Here is a 16,293-nt window from a genome sequence, read left to right as displayed (position 1 = left end):
TGGAGGTCTATTCAGTGCTCCTGTAATTAGGCTTCTTTCATAGGGGATCTGCATATGTACTGAATAGTTCTGCCCACGTGCGTGGACCTCAGAGCACTTTTTCGCAATATATCTTATAAGTGTAGATGTTCGCCTTTCTTCGGGAAGGCCTGCAGAGTCACTTGAGAACAAAACATATTATGGATCCTCTAGGAATAGGCTACAGTTGTCCAATTTTTCATCTTGTAGTTAAAAAAAGGGCCAGGAGAACTGTATATGCATATAAATGCTTGCTGTTTTTGTAAAACAGTATAAATATCTTTTACAAAGCCTTTTTTAAGAGTATAGAGAGGAAGGAAGGAGAACAGAAAAGTGTAGCCCCACAGGCTGTCATTATAAGAGTTAAAAATAGAGGCTGTGCCTTTAAGAGCCTAGGGACCACCAGTTTCCCATTCATGCTCAGCTGATGACAGTTGCTTCAGTTCTTTTTTACGGCTTCTGCTGACAAGATCCTGGAGCATTGAACTCTGCCTTTTTTAGGTTTTATTCCGCACAAAATCCACATAGAGTTTGTTGTCAACTGTTCCATTCGACGACTTTCATCTCTGTCTAGCCTTTTCTTCATTTTTGTGACAGAAAAGTGAAGTATTTAGTCAAACAAAATGCCATCTTTGTTTAATAAATGCCCTGCCTGCGGGAGAATAAAGACCAAAACGAACCCACATGAAGTCTGCATAATCTGCCTTCCCTCAAGTCATGTTTGTGAGTCTTGCCACCAGTGCAAGATCTTTTCCAGGCCCACTCTGAGAGAAAGGGAGAAAATTCTCTTCCATGGCTCTGAGGAGCGGCGAAGACAACAAGCTTCATTCGAAGGTGGGAGCTCAGGGTGAGGAGAGGCTCATTCATCTACCAGGGCCCTGTTAGCTGTCTTTCAGTCATCCATAAAGAAGACAACAGCGCAAAAACAACATTGGTCCTGGTTGACGTCAAGCGGATCGACAGTGCCTGCCTGTTTGCCGTCAACAGCCGGCTCAATGTTGTGAAAGCACTGAAGTTCAACAATTGAGACAAAGTGGGTCGACGTTACACACCGTCGACACACAGACCTCGTTCAGCGTCACCGTCAAGTAATCCATCGGCACCGAGGCATCAACAACACCTGCAGTCAAGGTCCCCATTGACGTTGAGACACCGTTGAAGGTCTCCGTCAAGGGCAACATCAACGTTGAGGCATCCCCGGCAAGGAGTAGATCGATGTTGAGGCATCAAAGAAGGTCAACGTCAAGGAGTCCTTCAACGACACTACATGAGGCAAGGACAAAGAGGAGAAGCATTTATTCCTCTCCAGTTTCGGAGTATTCCAGAACATACTCCTCTTTTACGAGGGTTGAACCATGTTTTCTTCCACCAGCCTCATCTCTTTGACCATCACCACCTCCTCCTCCACCACTGCCTACTGTTCCTCCTATACCAGCACCACTCCTGCAATCAGTTGATGTCCCAGGCACCGTCACAGCTCAAGATGCTCTCCGACACTGTCAGATTCTCTTCCAACTTGAGTTTTATTGGTGGATGATATCACCACATTCCAGGAGGGCTTGGTGAGGGGAGCTGCAAAGCTTAACGTTCCTATGTTCACTCCGACCCCCTCAAACTTAGTAATCTTCAAAACACTTCAACACAGGACAGCATCACAACCATTAATTCCACTGGTGCCAGGTCTCCTTCAAGCTATGGATCTTTTCCTGACTCCAGCCACAGTAAAACTGGCTCCATCAAGGCTCCAAAATAAATATTGCCTTCTGGAGCAAGATCCTGCCTTCCTCCGTACTGACCCGTCTCCAGACTCTGATTGTAGTAGCGGCAAAAAGCACCATACCACTACTCCTGCTTCTACAGTACTTCCCAATAAGGAGAGTAGAAAGCTGGACTCAGTGGGTCAAAAGGTGTGCAGCATGGCAGCAACCACCACAGAAGCGGCAAGTGCAACGGCTCTACTTGGCTGATATGATATGGCATTATGGCAATCCATGCAACAGTTTGCAGAACATTTCTCCAGAGATAAAAGAGACGATAAAAGAGAAGACTTAATGGAAATACTCAATGAAGATTTAATAGTCTCCAATCAAGTAGTAAGCACAGCAGCAGACTCTTTCTTATTAGCAGCATGTGACTACTGCCACAGCATCTCTCTGAGAAGACATTCTTGGCTCCGCCTCACATTCCTCAAGCCAGAGTCCCAACAGAGAATACTAACTCTCCCATTCTCCAGCTCTACTCTATTTGGAAGCCACACAGATGATGAGATAGGACGCATGAAGGTTGAAATGGAGACTCTTAAAGCAATAGGATTAGAGAAACCCAAAGAGCAGAGAAAATCTTTCTGGTCTGATCAACACCATTTTCTACACTCAGAGGGTTCAAACCCCTCAATGGTATCAGGGTCGCCAACAATCACATCAACAACCCTATCAGCAACACCAATGGTAGCAGACCAGGGGAAGATCCACCTAGCATCCTGCTCAATGTGGCAAAAACCATCAGGATCTAAACCCTGAATTATTACTTCCCCCTCTTCTGTTACCCAATGCAGTGGAGGGGAAGCATTTCCAATTATCTGACATAGAGGAAAAACATAACAAAAGACAACTGGGTTCTCAATGTTGTGCAAAATGAGTATTGTCTCAGATTCACCAGTTCTCCACTGTCCATACCTCCGAAACTGTCCAATTTCCATCTCCCTTTGCTATGGTCAGAAGTCAATATCTTCTTACAAAAACAGGTGACGGAACACGTTCTACACAAACAACGAAGAACGAGCATTTATTTGAGATACCGTGTGGTGAAAAAGAAAGACAAGAACAAATTCAGACCCATACTCAACCTCAAAACAGCCAACAAATGTATTTGGCAGGAAAGGTTCCGGATGCTAGCATTACATCAAACCTACCCCCAATTACACCAGGGGGATTGGCTTTGTTACATCAACTTTCAAGACGCATACTTTCACATTCCAATAGCCAGACAACATCAAAAGTTCTGGAGGTTCATGGTGGGGCAGGGCCAAGTACTTCCATTTGGCCTAAAATCAGCAACCAGAACTTTCTCCAAGTGCATGGCAGTAGTAGCTGCCCACCGCAGGAAACACCAAACCTTCATCTACCCATACACAGATGATTGGCTAATCAAGGCGTCAACATCTGAGGAAGCCCAGCTTCATTACAACTGGACTTGCGACCTCCTGCAATGGTTGGGGCTTCATGTCGACCTCAGCAAATCAATACCTACTCCAGTCCAAACATCGCATTATCTGGTAGCCTCCATTGACACAATACAGGCAAGAGTGTGTCCTTCGGAGGAGAGATGCTTATCAATCATTCAGAAGTGTCATTCTATCATGAAAGTCATAATTGATAAATAATTGGTCCAATCTGCAGATGTCTTGTGTTTTATCAAGATAAAACTTTAAAAACCTCCTTACGTCTAGAGAATGAAATGTTCTGAGTTAAGAAGACAGGATACTGCCCTCGCCGTTTGATGAGAGGCTTTTATGAGCGAATTACACTTCTGAATGATTGATAAGTGTCTCTCCTCCTAAGGGCACACTCTTGCCTGTACTGTGTCGGAGGAGATCTGTGTTGAATCCATCATTCTTCTTCTCACCATTCCTCTCCAGTTCGGGCCCAGCTATAAGCAAATCAGTCTTGCCCCAACCCCCCTGGGAGCAATCCAGCCTGATCTGCAAGGCCAGGTCCACGCTTGACCAGAAACAAGCATCCTGGGACCGGTTTCGGGTATCACCCCTCATCAGCCAGGCTAGCTTGAATCCAGTGTAAATTAAATGCTCCTAGTGGGCATGCAGCACTCATTGTGCCACGCACTAAAGTAACATTTAAAGCCTGTTTCAGGCCTGCCACTGCAACAAGTAATACAATTTAAACTCCCATTTTGGCCTGGCAAAATAAATAGCTTCACCAGGCCTAAACCTTCCATTTTAGTACTTAAATGTCACCCCTAATGTAGACCCCCAAACAACTCCTAGGGCAGGGTGCATGGTATTTAAAAAGAAGGACATGTGCACTTAAGTTTTACTTGTCCTGTCCGTGAAAAACCCCTATGTTTTACGTGTCCTGCCAGTGAAAAATCCCTAAGATTGTTTTTTAACTGTGATAAGGCCTATTTTTTCCATTGACTGACACTGGGTTACCTTATTAAATTTAATAAGTGTCACCTTGGGATTGGGAGCTGATAGAGCTCTGCTGTTTAGGCTCAAATGGATTGGAATTGAAAAATCCTCTTTGATGATATATTTGGATTTTAATCATATTACTGAAAATGTCAATTTTAGAGAATTGACATTTTCTTGTGGCAATCATTTGCACCTTCTGCCAGCGTCATTGGTCATATGACTGTGAATGGCTTTTATGTTGGGGGGTTGTGTCTACCTCCCAGAGAGTGGCACAAGGGGGACTAGCTATGGACAGGAAGGGCCAGACAGGATGGACCATTCTGTCAGGACACTGAGGAAGTTGTTGTGCCCTCCATTTACACGTCAAAGGGCTTTCCTTCTAGTATACACAAAGGAACTTGACACCAGCCTTTTGTCAACACCACAGACAGTTTGGAGCCTTGACATGGGAAGGAAAGAACTTTCCAGAAGCAGATGTGGGGGGAGGACAAAGTTTACCTCCACACACAAAGACTGGCACCAGGAAAAAATATTGTACCCCCGTAACCACCCTTCAGATCACATCTGAACCTGTGAAAGACTCAGCATAAGGACTGTCCTGCTTCCCTGCTACTGGATGTCCTGATGGACTGTCCCGATGCCCTACATCCTTGAACCCAGGACCACTAGAGTGACTCCAAGGGCTAGCTGGCTGGCCTCCTGTGTGAGATACAGGGACACAACAAGCTTCAGAGACCCTACAACTTACCTGCTTACTGCTGCTTGTCGCTGCTGGAGTGAGTCCTAGTCCCCAAGCGGTGCCTCCCCAGGTCCTGGACCGTTGGTATGTGGTTAAAGTGGCCTTCTCTTACCAAAATCCTAAACCTTGGACTTAGAAAATATTTCAGCAAAAACTGCTCTGAGAGCCAACAGAAAGTCAGGAGCTACCTGCCAGCCAATCTGAGCAGGGTATATCGCTGGATGGATTGACTTCACCGTAGCTCCCACTACGTCCTCTCTGCAGCAGCAAATCCTCTTCAGGTGGACATCCTGGTGACTGGAGGCCTCTTCACCTACAGTCTGCAGCCTTGCTCCTCTGGGTAAATCCAAGCCTTAGAAAAACATCTAAGTCAGGAGATAGGAATCTTCACCATCCTTGATGCAACCAGCACTCCACTGATAAAGACAAACTCCTCGGTCTGGAAATCCGGCTTCTCTCGCTCAGAGCTTTCCCTGCCTTCATCAATGGCTTCACCGAGACCTCATCCAGTGGCTCTTCATCGTCGATGACTCAGCCTCAGTTACAGCCTAGGGCCTTGACTAGTTGAAAGTCAACCTTTTAAAAAAACACAGGACCAGCCTGCCTGGACCACCGCGTCTCCTTCCACACCCCCGCCAGATCCCTCCGCTCCGCCCAGATGGCCCTGGCCACCATCCCTTGCATCTGCAAAACCACCACCGGAGGACGATCCTTCACCTACAATGCAGCAAAGAGCTGAAACAACATCCCCCTGCACCTCAAACAAAGCCTGTTGGTCACCATCTTCAGGAAGAACATCAAGACGTGACTCTATGGATGACGCCCCCCTCAGCGCCTTGAGACCCTCTCAGGTGAGTAGCTGCTCTTTACAAATACTGATTGATAGATTAAGAAAGTCCGAAGGTGGGCCAAGATCGGACCCAGCCCAGCCCCTTGTCAGAACCACACAGTCAGCTGTAAATTTTGACTTTGACCTGGTCTCGCAAGACCAGGTACCTGTGGTTGGCACTTTGATCTTGTAGGTGCTAGATTACATTAAAAAAATAGAAATTCATAGCACCACTTCTACTTCTTAGCTGCTGGGCCTACCCCCACCCCTCCCCCCCCCCCCACTCTTTCCCCCAGGGCTGAGCCCTTTTTTTGGCTATTTGGGGTAGTTTGTGCTCAGGCTTTCATAACTTTTTGTCCACATAGGCTATCCACGTCAAATTTGTGTCCTTTTTTTTCCAACATCCTAGGGATTCTAAGGGTACCCAGAGTTAGTGGGTTACCCTGGAGGAGACCAACAAATTAGCCAAAATACAGCTAAAATTAAATTGTTTTTCCAGAAAAATTGGAAAAAAGGGCTGCAGAAGAAAGCATGTGTTTTTCCCCTGAAAATGGCATCAGCAACGGGTTTGCGGTGCTAAAATCACCATCTTTCCAGCTTTCAGGAACAGGCAAACTTTAATCAGAAAACCACATTTTTCAACACAAGTTTGGCATTTTACAGAGACATACCCCATTTTCACTATTTTTTGTGCTTTTAGCCTCCTTCCAGTTAGTGACAGAAATGGGTGTGAAACCAATGCTGGATCCAGGATAGCTAAACATTTCTGAAAAGTAGACACAATTCTGAATTCAGCAAGGGGTCATTTGTTTAGATCCTACAAGGTTTTCCTACAGAACATAACAGCTGAAATAAAAAAATATTGAAATGGAGGTGAAAAAAACAGCAATTTTTCTCCTCGTTTTACTTTGTAACTTTTTCCTGCAATGTCATTTTTTCAAAAGTAATATACCGCTACGTTTGCTGGACTCTTCTGGTTGCGGGGATATATAGGACTTGTACGTTCATCAAGAACCCTAGGTACCCAGAGCCAATAAAGGAGTTGCACCTTGCAATGGGTTTTCATTGTATACCGGGTGTACAGCAATTTATTTGGTGAAATATAAAGAGTGAAAAATAGGTATCAAGGAAACCTTTGTACTTCCAAAATGGGCCAAAGATAAGGTGTTGAGAAGCAGTGGTTATTTGCAAATCTCTGAATTCTAGGGTGCCCATACTAGCATGTGAATTACAGGGCATTTCTCAAATAGACATATTTTTTACACACTGTCTTACACTTGGAAGGGAAAATGTAGAGAAAGATAAGGGGTAATAACACTTGTTCTGCTATTCTTTGTTCCCCCAAGTCTTCCGATAAAATTGGTACCTCACTTGCGTGGGTAGGCCTAATGCCCTTGATAGGAAACCCCACATGAACACATCACATTTTCACATTGAAATCTGATGTGTTTTTTGGAAAGTGCCTAGCTGTGGATTTTGGCCTCTAGCTCAGCCGGCACCTAGGGAAACCTACCACACCTGTGGATGTTTGAAAACTAGACACCTGGGGAAATCCAGGAGGGGTGACTTGTGGGGCTCTCACCAGGTTCTGTTACCCAGAATCCTTTGCAAATCTCAAAATTTGGCAAAAGAACACTTTTCCCTCAGATTTCAGTGCTGCAAAGTTCTGGAATCTGAGAGAAGCCACAAACTTCCTTCCACCCAGCATTACCCCAAGTCTCCCAATAAAAATGGTACCTCACCGTGTGGGTAGGCCTAGTGCCCGCAACAGGAAATGCTTCAAAACACAACATGGACACATCACATTTTCCTAAAGAAAACAAACCTGTTTTCAGCAAAGTGCCTAGCTTTGGTCTTTGGCCTCTAGCTCAGCCAGCAGTTAGGGAAACCTAGCAAACCTATACATTTTTTAAAACTAGACATCTAGGGAAATTCAGAATGGGGTGACTTGTGGGGCTCTCACCAGGTTCTGTTACCCAGAATCCTTTGCAAACCTCAACATTTGGCAAAAAAACACTTTTTCCTCACATTTCGGCGATAGAAAGTTCTGCAATCTGAGAGGAGCCACACATCTTCTTCCACCCAGCATTCCCCCAAGTCTCCCATTAAAAATGGTACCTCACTTGTGTGGGTAGGCCTAGTGCCCGCGACAGGAATAGATCAGACAACAGTCAATGTTTGTCCTTACATGAGGGCAACCGTTGACCCTGGGGTGATCCATTCCTGACACAGGCACTAGGTACAGGCACTCAAGTGGGGACAGATGGGGAAACACTGGGTGGTAGGAATTTTGTGGATCCAGGATACTCCTGTAGATTGTGTGACAGAAATACAAGAAAAAAGTTAGTTTTTATTCAACATTTCATCTTTGCAGGGTATTTTGGGTAAGAAAACTTTGGGAAATCCACACAAGTCACACCTCTGTGGACTCCCCCGGGTGTCTATTTTCCATAAAAGTCTGGTTTTGGTATGTTTCCCTATAAGGGCACCGAGCCCAGGACCAAAAACGCAGGTGCCTGCCTTACAAAACCAGGTTGTTTTGTGATAGACAATTTTGATGTCTCCACAATACGATTTGGGCGGTGGAATTTGGGGCTGAACTAAATTGGGGAGCTCCCAAGAGAGCACTCTCTCTGTGCTTGCTGGTGCATGCACCCGCTCTCTGGGTTGAGCTAACCTGCTATTGTCCCGCTGCGCAGACTGTGCTTGCGAAGGGACAGCAGGACTATCCTCATCACCTCCCTCATAATCAATATAAGAGGAGTTATCGAATGGGACTCCTCTGACTAAAAAATCACTCCCAGGGTCTGTGCTGTGCTTTCAAAGGAGGCCTTCCCGAACGTCAGGAAGGCCGTTTGAGGCTGTTTTCCCCACCACCATATAGTGACGTCAGCGCGCCTCACGGTGTGGTGACATCACCTGGGGAGGGCTGGGGTTAGACACTGAAGATCTTTTGCGTCTCCCGGGCTATTTTTTAACCCCTCCCTAGTGTCGGCCACTGGTTGTGACCCGTACCAGGGAGGTAATGTGGGCGTCGAGCAGTGGCCGACGCCCGCACTGTAGGGGTTAAAGAAAGGAGAAGTTAATCAAGTTAACAGTAAAGTCAATAATGCAGTGTGTCTTTAAGAACGTAATCGAGTAAGCACATCTGAAAATCAATCAAATAAAAAATGGTGAATAGGTCTAAATACAGAAAGAAAATGTATATATTATTAATGCAAAAAACTTGAAGACAAAGAACTGCTTCTGCACATTCATAACACAGGTTTAGTTATACTAACTAAACCAAACCTATATCAAGCACTATTTTCTAATGAAATATTTTACATTCACACTGACACTTGAGAGGCGTAATGCTTAGTTAGCCTTTTTGCCGACTTTTCACCAATGACTGCGGTGTTTTTTCAAGATGTTGTAGAAGACTGATACACCTCTTGAATGTAGCATTTGTTAACACCAATTAGGACACATGCTAGAAAAGGAATGGTCAGGCATCTGTCTTCATCCACGTATATAGACCCTCATTGGCATAATTTTAACGAGGGCCGTGGCCATACTAGTGCTGGCAGGCTGGCAGTGTAACACTATGGCAGCTGTAGTGTCACGCTGCACTGTGAACCTGCACACCAGGCTGTGGTACCTAAATGCAGGGTGGTCAAGCCCCCTCCCCATAGACCAGAGGTCTTCAAACTTTTTGATGCCAGGACCCTCTCTCAAAAGCTCTTAGGCATAAGGACCCCCTCCTGACAAAAAATTCTAGAAGCTGGTACTCCTGATGATCGACAATCATAAACATCCTCAATTCCCACTACAAATAATGTTGATGGTGAGAAAATAATATGAAACAGTGTTTAGCAAACCAAAGGTCGGTGAGTTTTTTGGGCGTGGTCAAGGGTGTGGCTAAAATCAAAGGTCATCATTTATGAGGAATTGGCATGGGGCAGCACCACAAGTCTTCTTGCTACACTGCCCTACCCCAGTATAAGAGGGCAGGAATGCACCATATTTATGAAATACAGTGCATTCATGTCCTTCCCCCTGTGCTAGTGCACAAATTGATACTTAGCCTGAATGTAGGCAGGATTGTTTTTGTGCAGGAAGGGGCACCTTCCTGAACAAAAACCTCCCAAGACGTATTTTTTCTCTTTCCATGTGTGCAGCAGAATGCAACACACATGGCAAGAGGAAAAAATTAGGAGAAGTCAAAACATTTCTCCTCATTATACCTGTGTAAGGTTTTGGCACTGCTCCAGTTTACGTGATTTTGTAAATCTGGGGGAGAGTCAAAATCCATGGGTGTTGCATGGGAACACCCACAGCAACGCCCATGGAACGCCTTTTTGACTCAGAGTAAGGCAACGCACAGCTTGCGCTGCTTTGGCTTACTCTATATCTATGAGGCCATGCAGAGCTGCTTAGGGTTGCTGTGCGTTGCATCATAGGTATGCCTGAGAGGCTTGTGCCGCCAGAGTGTTAATAAAAGGGTTAATGTGGTGGAACAAGCCTCTCATAAATAAGCCCCAAAATATTCTGTAAGTTTTTTGTAGGTCTTTCACCATCAGGTAGCTACATATAAAATAACAGGCAGGTGTGTAACCAGACAGCCACAGAATTAAATCTTGGTTGGTGCAGTGAGAATAGCGACTTGTGTATTTTTAGTGCCACGAGGTCACAGCCTGTGACAGGAAGCCCTGTGAATATGTAAGTCATTATTTTATATTTGCATTACACACTGTATAAGGTTTAAGATAAAATGGTATTTCCAAAATGTAGATTTAAGTAATACCAGACCATATGTAATAAAAAATTTTAACATCTGTCCCTTCAACACCTCCTCAGGGGTAGTAAGCACTATGTATATACAATTAAAAGCACACACTTCCCAGCCCAGTTGTTAACTCTTTGCACTACCACTCAAAAAGAACAAATCTTTGTCATCACAAAGCTTTGAGTGATTCGATCAATTAAAGCCAGAACCGGCTCCAAAGCATCCTTAACATTTGTATATTTTACCATTTGCCGATCAACTTGTACCTCGCTTTTGCATTTCATTTAGGAAGCAGGCCCCTTGGCACAAAGCATTCTTTAGCTGTCTGTGCAGCTTCATTTCACAGCACAGGAGACTATCAACATAAGTTCAGCTGAAGCATTTTAACGATCAGTTGGGGGAATGCGCGACCCCCTTTCCAAGACTCCATGGCCCCCTGGGGGTCGCGACCCACTGATTGAAGACCTCTGCCATAGACACCCATGATTGGGGGTGTTAGAAATGGGGTCTTTGGTTGACAGTCAGGTTACCCCCTGTTCAAGCAAGGACCCTCACTCTAGTCAGGGTAAAAGAGAATCACTCTCAGCTAACCCCTGCTTACCCCCTTGGTAGCTTGGCTGAGCAGTAGGCTTAACTTCAGAGTGCTAGGTGTAAAGTATTTGTACCAACACTCACAGTAACTTAATGAAAACACTACAAAATGACACAACACTAGTTTAGAGAAATAGGAAATATTTATCTAAACAAAACAAGACCAAAACGACAAAAATCCGACATGCACAAGTCAAGTTATGAATTTTTAAAGATAAAACTCAAAAATAGCGCTTAGAAACACAAAATGCTTCGATGAGGTGTTAACACGGCATCCTGACGGAGTCGTTCCCAACAAGCCGACACCAGCGGCGCCGGACACGGAGTCGCGTAGACCCCCAAGTACAGTACCTTTGGTGAAGAGTGAAAACGAGTCGATGCGCGAAGTCAGGGATCGTGGCGTCGGACACGGAGTCGCGTAGACCCCCAAGTACAGTACCTTTGGTGAAGAGTGAAAACGAGTCGATGCGCAAAGTCGGGGATCGCGGCGTCGGTGCGAAACGTTGAATCCGCACACTTCGACCGGTGTCGGTCTCAACGTGGTGCAGCGACTTCCACAGAGTCGCGGACTTCAGCGGGGCTGCAGCGGCGTCGAGCCTGCGAAGGTCGTCACGTTCCATTAAAGATCACGGAGTCGGTTGCAGGCGACGGCACCGAATTCAGCAGCGGCATCGGTCCGAAGTTGTCCTAAGTCGATTTCCTTGGATTTCCACCAGCTTTCCTTCCAAGGGCCCAGGGACTGGATAGGGCACCACTTGTCAGAGCAGGAGTCTCTCCAGAGACTCCAGGTGCTGGCAGAGAGAAGTCTTTGCTGTCCCTGAGACTTCAAACAACAGGAGGCAAGTTCTAAATCAAGCCCTTGGAGATTTCTTCACAAGATGGAAGGCACACAAAGTCCAGTCTTTGCCCTCTTACTCTGGCAGAAGCAGCAACTGCAGGATAGCTCCACAAAGCAAAGTCACAAGCAGGGCAGCACTTCTCAGCTCTTCTCCAGGCAGAGGTCCCTCTTGTTTCCAGAAGTGTTCTAAAGTCTGTGGTTTTGGGTGCCCTTCTTATACCCAATTTCTCCTTTGAAGTAGGCCTACTTCAAAGTAAAGTCTTTTTGGAATGTGAAATCCTGCCTTGCCCAGGCCAGGCCCCAGACACTCACCAGGGGGTTGGAGACTGCATTGTGTGAGGGCAGGCACAGCCCTTTCAGGTGTAAGTGACCACTCCTCCCCTCCCTCCCAGCACAGATGGCTCAACAGGAAATGCAGACTACACCCCTGCTCCTTTTGTGTCAATGTCTAGTGTGAGGTGCAACCTGCCCAACTGTCAAACTGACCCAGACAGGGAATCCACAAACAGGCAGAGTCACAGAAATGGTATAAGCAAGTAAATGCTCACTTTCTAAAAGTGGTATTTTCAAACGCACAATCTTAAAATCAACTTTACTAAAAGATGTATTTTTAAATTGTGAGCTCAGAGACCCCAAACTCCACATGTCCATCCGCTCCCAAAGGGAATCTACACTTTAATCAGATTTAAAGGTAGCCCCCATGTTAACCTATGAGAGAGCCAGGCCTTGCAACAGTGAAAACGAATCTAGCAATATTTCACTGTCAGGACATATAAAACACATTACTATATGTCCTACCTTAACCATACACTGCACCCTGCCCATGGGGCTACCTAGGGCCTACCTTAGGTGTGTCTGACATGTAAGAAAAGGGAAGGTTTAGGCCTGGCAAGTAGGTACACTTGCCAAGTCGAATTTACAGGTAAAAACTGCAAACACAGACACTGCAATGGCAGGTCTGAGTCATGATTACAGAGCTACTTATGTGGGTGGCACAACCAGTGCTGCAGGCCCACTAGTAGCATTTGATTTACAGGCCCTGGCACCTCTAGTGCACTTTACTAGGGACGTACTAGTAAATCAAATATACCAATCATGGATAAACCAATCATATACACATTTTGTAAAGGAGCACTTGCACTTTAGCACTGGTTAGCAGTGGTAAAGTGCCCAGAGTAACAAGAACAGCAAAATCAGAGTCCAGCACACATCAACAACCTTGGGAGCAGAGGCAAAAAGTTAAGGGAGACCACGCCAAGGATGAAAAGTCTAACAAGGGTATCTATTTACACAACATCTAAGCCATGATGAATGGAGGTCGATGTCATGAAGGTGGTACAGCTGGAAAACCTTGGCTTGCTAAGCCAGCGGGATATCAGTACGTGACAAGTGATCTAATTGTATCTGGAGCAAATTATGAGTGCTTTTATTATGTATGAACACTTTTAGGCTTATTAACTGTTTTTTGTGAGTGCTATATTAAAGACGTTGGCAGCACCTCCAGATACATTAGTTAGATTTGTGACCAGAGAGAAGGATGGCAAAAATGGCAGAGACGAGGGCACAGATGCTGGTGTCTTTTTCTATTGTTTGTATATCTGGACAGACCCTTGCCCCTGCCTTATTTGTTCCCTCTGAGCATGTGTAACTGTGTCTGTTTTCATGTCCTTTTTCTCTTCTCCTGTTTCCTGACTTCCACCAGTCCTTCACTTGACTGTCTCTTCCCCTGCCCTCTGTTTGAGTGCACACACCATACATGGGCTGCTCCTGTTTTCTTCGTCCTTCTTTGCCCTCATGCAGTCCCTGTTCACAGTTGTACCTCTTTTCTCCTCTACACTCTGTGCAAATTCAGCACCTAAAGTAGGGTTAAGTTATCCGATATTTATAAAGTGCTTATTCACCAGCTGGTATCATGGGGCTAAGCTTGATAGAGAGCTAGATATACTAGAGCGTGAGGCTAACCTTTGGGGTGCAGCTCAAATGTTTTCATAAAGAGCCAGGTTTTAAAAGTGCTCCTGAAAGTTTTTATTTCAGTAAGATATCATATGTGCAGTGGGGGCAAGTTCCAAGCGATTGGGGCTAACTCCGAGAACCTTCAACCGCCAACTCTTGATTTGCAGAATCTTGGTCCACCAGGAGATAAAGGGCCAGATGTATCATCCATTTTTGCATTCACAAACGGTGCGAATGGCCGTTTCCTAATGCAAAAATGCCTTTCAGTATTTATGAAAGGCATTCGCAACGCAAATTTAAGGAATCACTAGAATAGCGATTCCTTAAAATTGCGAGCCCATTTAGAGAATCGCAAATTGCGATTCTTTAAATAAGAAATCGCAAATAAGGAATCCTCATTTGCGATTTCTAAACCACATGTAACAAGCAATTCCTTAATGCGAATTGGGCTTTAAGGAATCGCTATTACCACCAAGTTGAACTTGGTGGTAACCATGTGCAAATTTTAAAAATGCATTTTTTAAATTGACATGTAACGCACACATGCCAAAGTGTGATGTGTGCGCCTTACATGTCCTGAAAAGAAATCATGGGGTGCAGCAGAGGGGGCCTTAGGCCCCCAGCACCCTGGGTTTTGCATTTCCCAAATTTGCAAATTCCACTTAGGAATTCGCAATTTGGGAAATGCAACAAATTCACCAATATGGGCCTACAGGCCCATAGGTGCGAATGGGGCCAGTATCGCAATTTGCGATTCGGTAATAGCATTTGCGATTTTTAAGAAATCGCTATTACCGAATAGCAAATATGATACATAGCATTTTGCAATTCAAAAATAGCGATTTCTTTTTTTGATACATCTGGCCCTACATGTAGAAGAGTGGAATTCCCTCTTCAGAGAATATTTCACCACACGACAGGTCAAGAAATCCAGGGCCAACCCATGCAAAAGCTTAAAAAACTAAGCAGCAAATTTCTGCTGCTTCACTGGCAACCAGTGGAGCCGTTTCAGAAGAGGGAAGGTGTGTGATCTGCGAGGGGCCTCGAATACCTGCCTGGCTGCTGCATTCTGAAGCAGTTGTGGTCTTACAATATCCCAATTTAGGAAGCCAGGATACATGCTATTTGCGTAATCCAGTCTCCTGCCAATGAAGGCTGCCATAATGGTCCTCATCGCATCAACAATAAAAAACTGTTGTAGTTTCTTGATGGTGCTTAAAAAATAGAAACACATTTTTAGTCCACAGCTTTAATCTGTGGTCTTAGAGAAAGCTGTTGATCAACTACTCTGCCTAAGCTCTTTGCCGCTAGCTTGGGCACCGGCCAAGGATTGGTCCTTTTTTGTCCTGCCCCATCTGACCCATCCCATTTGAATTCGAATCACAATTAGAAAGCAGTTTTCCAAATCATTAGAATCCCACATAGGAAGAGACGTCAAAGGGGGAGAAACTGTTTGCGACAGCAGCTGCAGTTACAAACCATTGAAGAGTAACCAACACCTTAACGGGGTAGTACCTTATTTGCAAAAGCAACTTTCACTATAGAACAGCTTCCACAGGGACCACTGCTTACTACTTCATCCCCCTCAGCAGCTGTCCCTTGAATAGACAATGGCCTTTTTTGAAAAACAATGATTCCCAATTTGGAAAGTAGTTGTAAGGATGGTGACCTGCCGTTCTTGCAGGTCACAGTTCCTGTGTAGGCAGCCAATCACAGGGAGTCGCTAACAACCAGCTTAATTAATTAATTTTCATTACACAGGTTGTTTTCGCATTCCCAGCAGATGTGTAATTTGCAATGTGTTCTGCTGGGGCATAGGTTGCAATGCACTTTGCCTTTACATTTTCAAACCAGTTGGTGTGCAAAATATACATCTTGGTTGTGACTGGGTCTTAGTACTTAAGACCTATGTTTTTTCTCGTTTGTTCTGTGTCCCTCCACCATGTTCCAGGATATCTCATGTTGTCTTATTATGTCTGCCTATCCAAGTCCAGTTATTTGACGCTGTCTTTTTTCCTTCTCTCTCTCTCTGTCCCCCATCCCTCAATACTTGGTTTCACATGTAACGCTTGCAAGCGATGCTTAGCACCTCTCCAAAAAGAATGTTTGTTGCACTCTGCAATAAGCAATGCCGTGTACCAGATAAAGTATACCACCTAATCTAGTCTGGCATCCTTCTTGCCTTCTGATGGCAGACTAAAATTGTTTCCAAAAGCGTTGGCCTTCAGCTTCAGCTTGTCTTCTCAGTGTGTGACGCACAATATATGAGTATTTGAAAATTAGAAGTTTTGCCATTTTTGGCACTTTCTCAATTTGGTGAATACTGGCTAAGTGGCATCCCTATAATATATCCCTTTTGTGCCACCTGCTCCATTATGGAATGCATGGCCCCTCCCATCAACTGGGA

General features: G+C 45.0%; 1 protein-coding gene across 3 annotated transcripts in view; it reads left to right on the top strand.

The window, feature by feature from the left end:
- The window catches only part of LOC138299332 (uncharacterized), a 106,960-nt gene that overhangs the window by 73,643 nt on the left and 17,024 nt on the right, over positions 1-16,293 (top strand). The gene's annotated exons all lie outside the window — the stretch shown is intronic.

Source organism: Pleurodeles waltl, chromosome 6, assembly GCF_031143425.1.
Source record: "Pleurodeles waltl isolate 20211129_DDA chromosome 6, aPleWal1.hap1.20221129, whole genome shotgun sequence".
NCBI classification, from domain to species: domain Eukaryota; kingdom Metazoa; phylum Chordata; class Amphibia; order Caudata; family Salamandridae; genus Pleurodeles; species Pleurodeles waltl.
The sequence above is the reverse complement of the archived record's forward strand: the minus strand, read 5'-3'. Positions and strand labels throughout refer to the sequence as shown.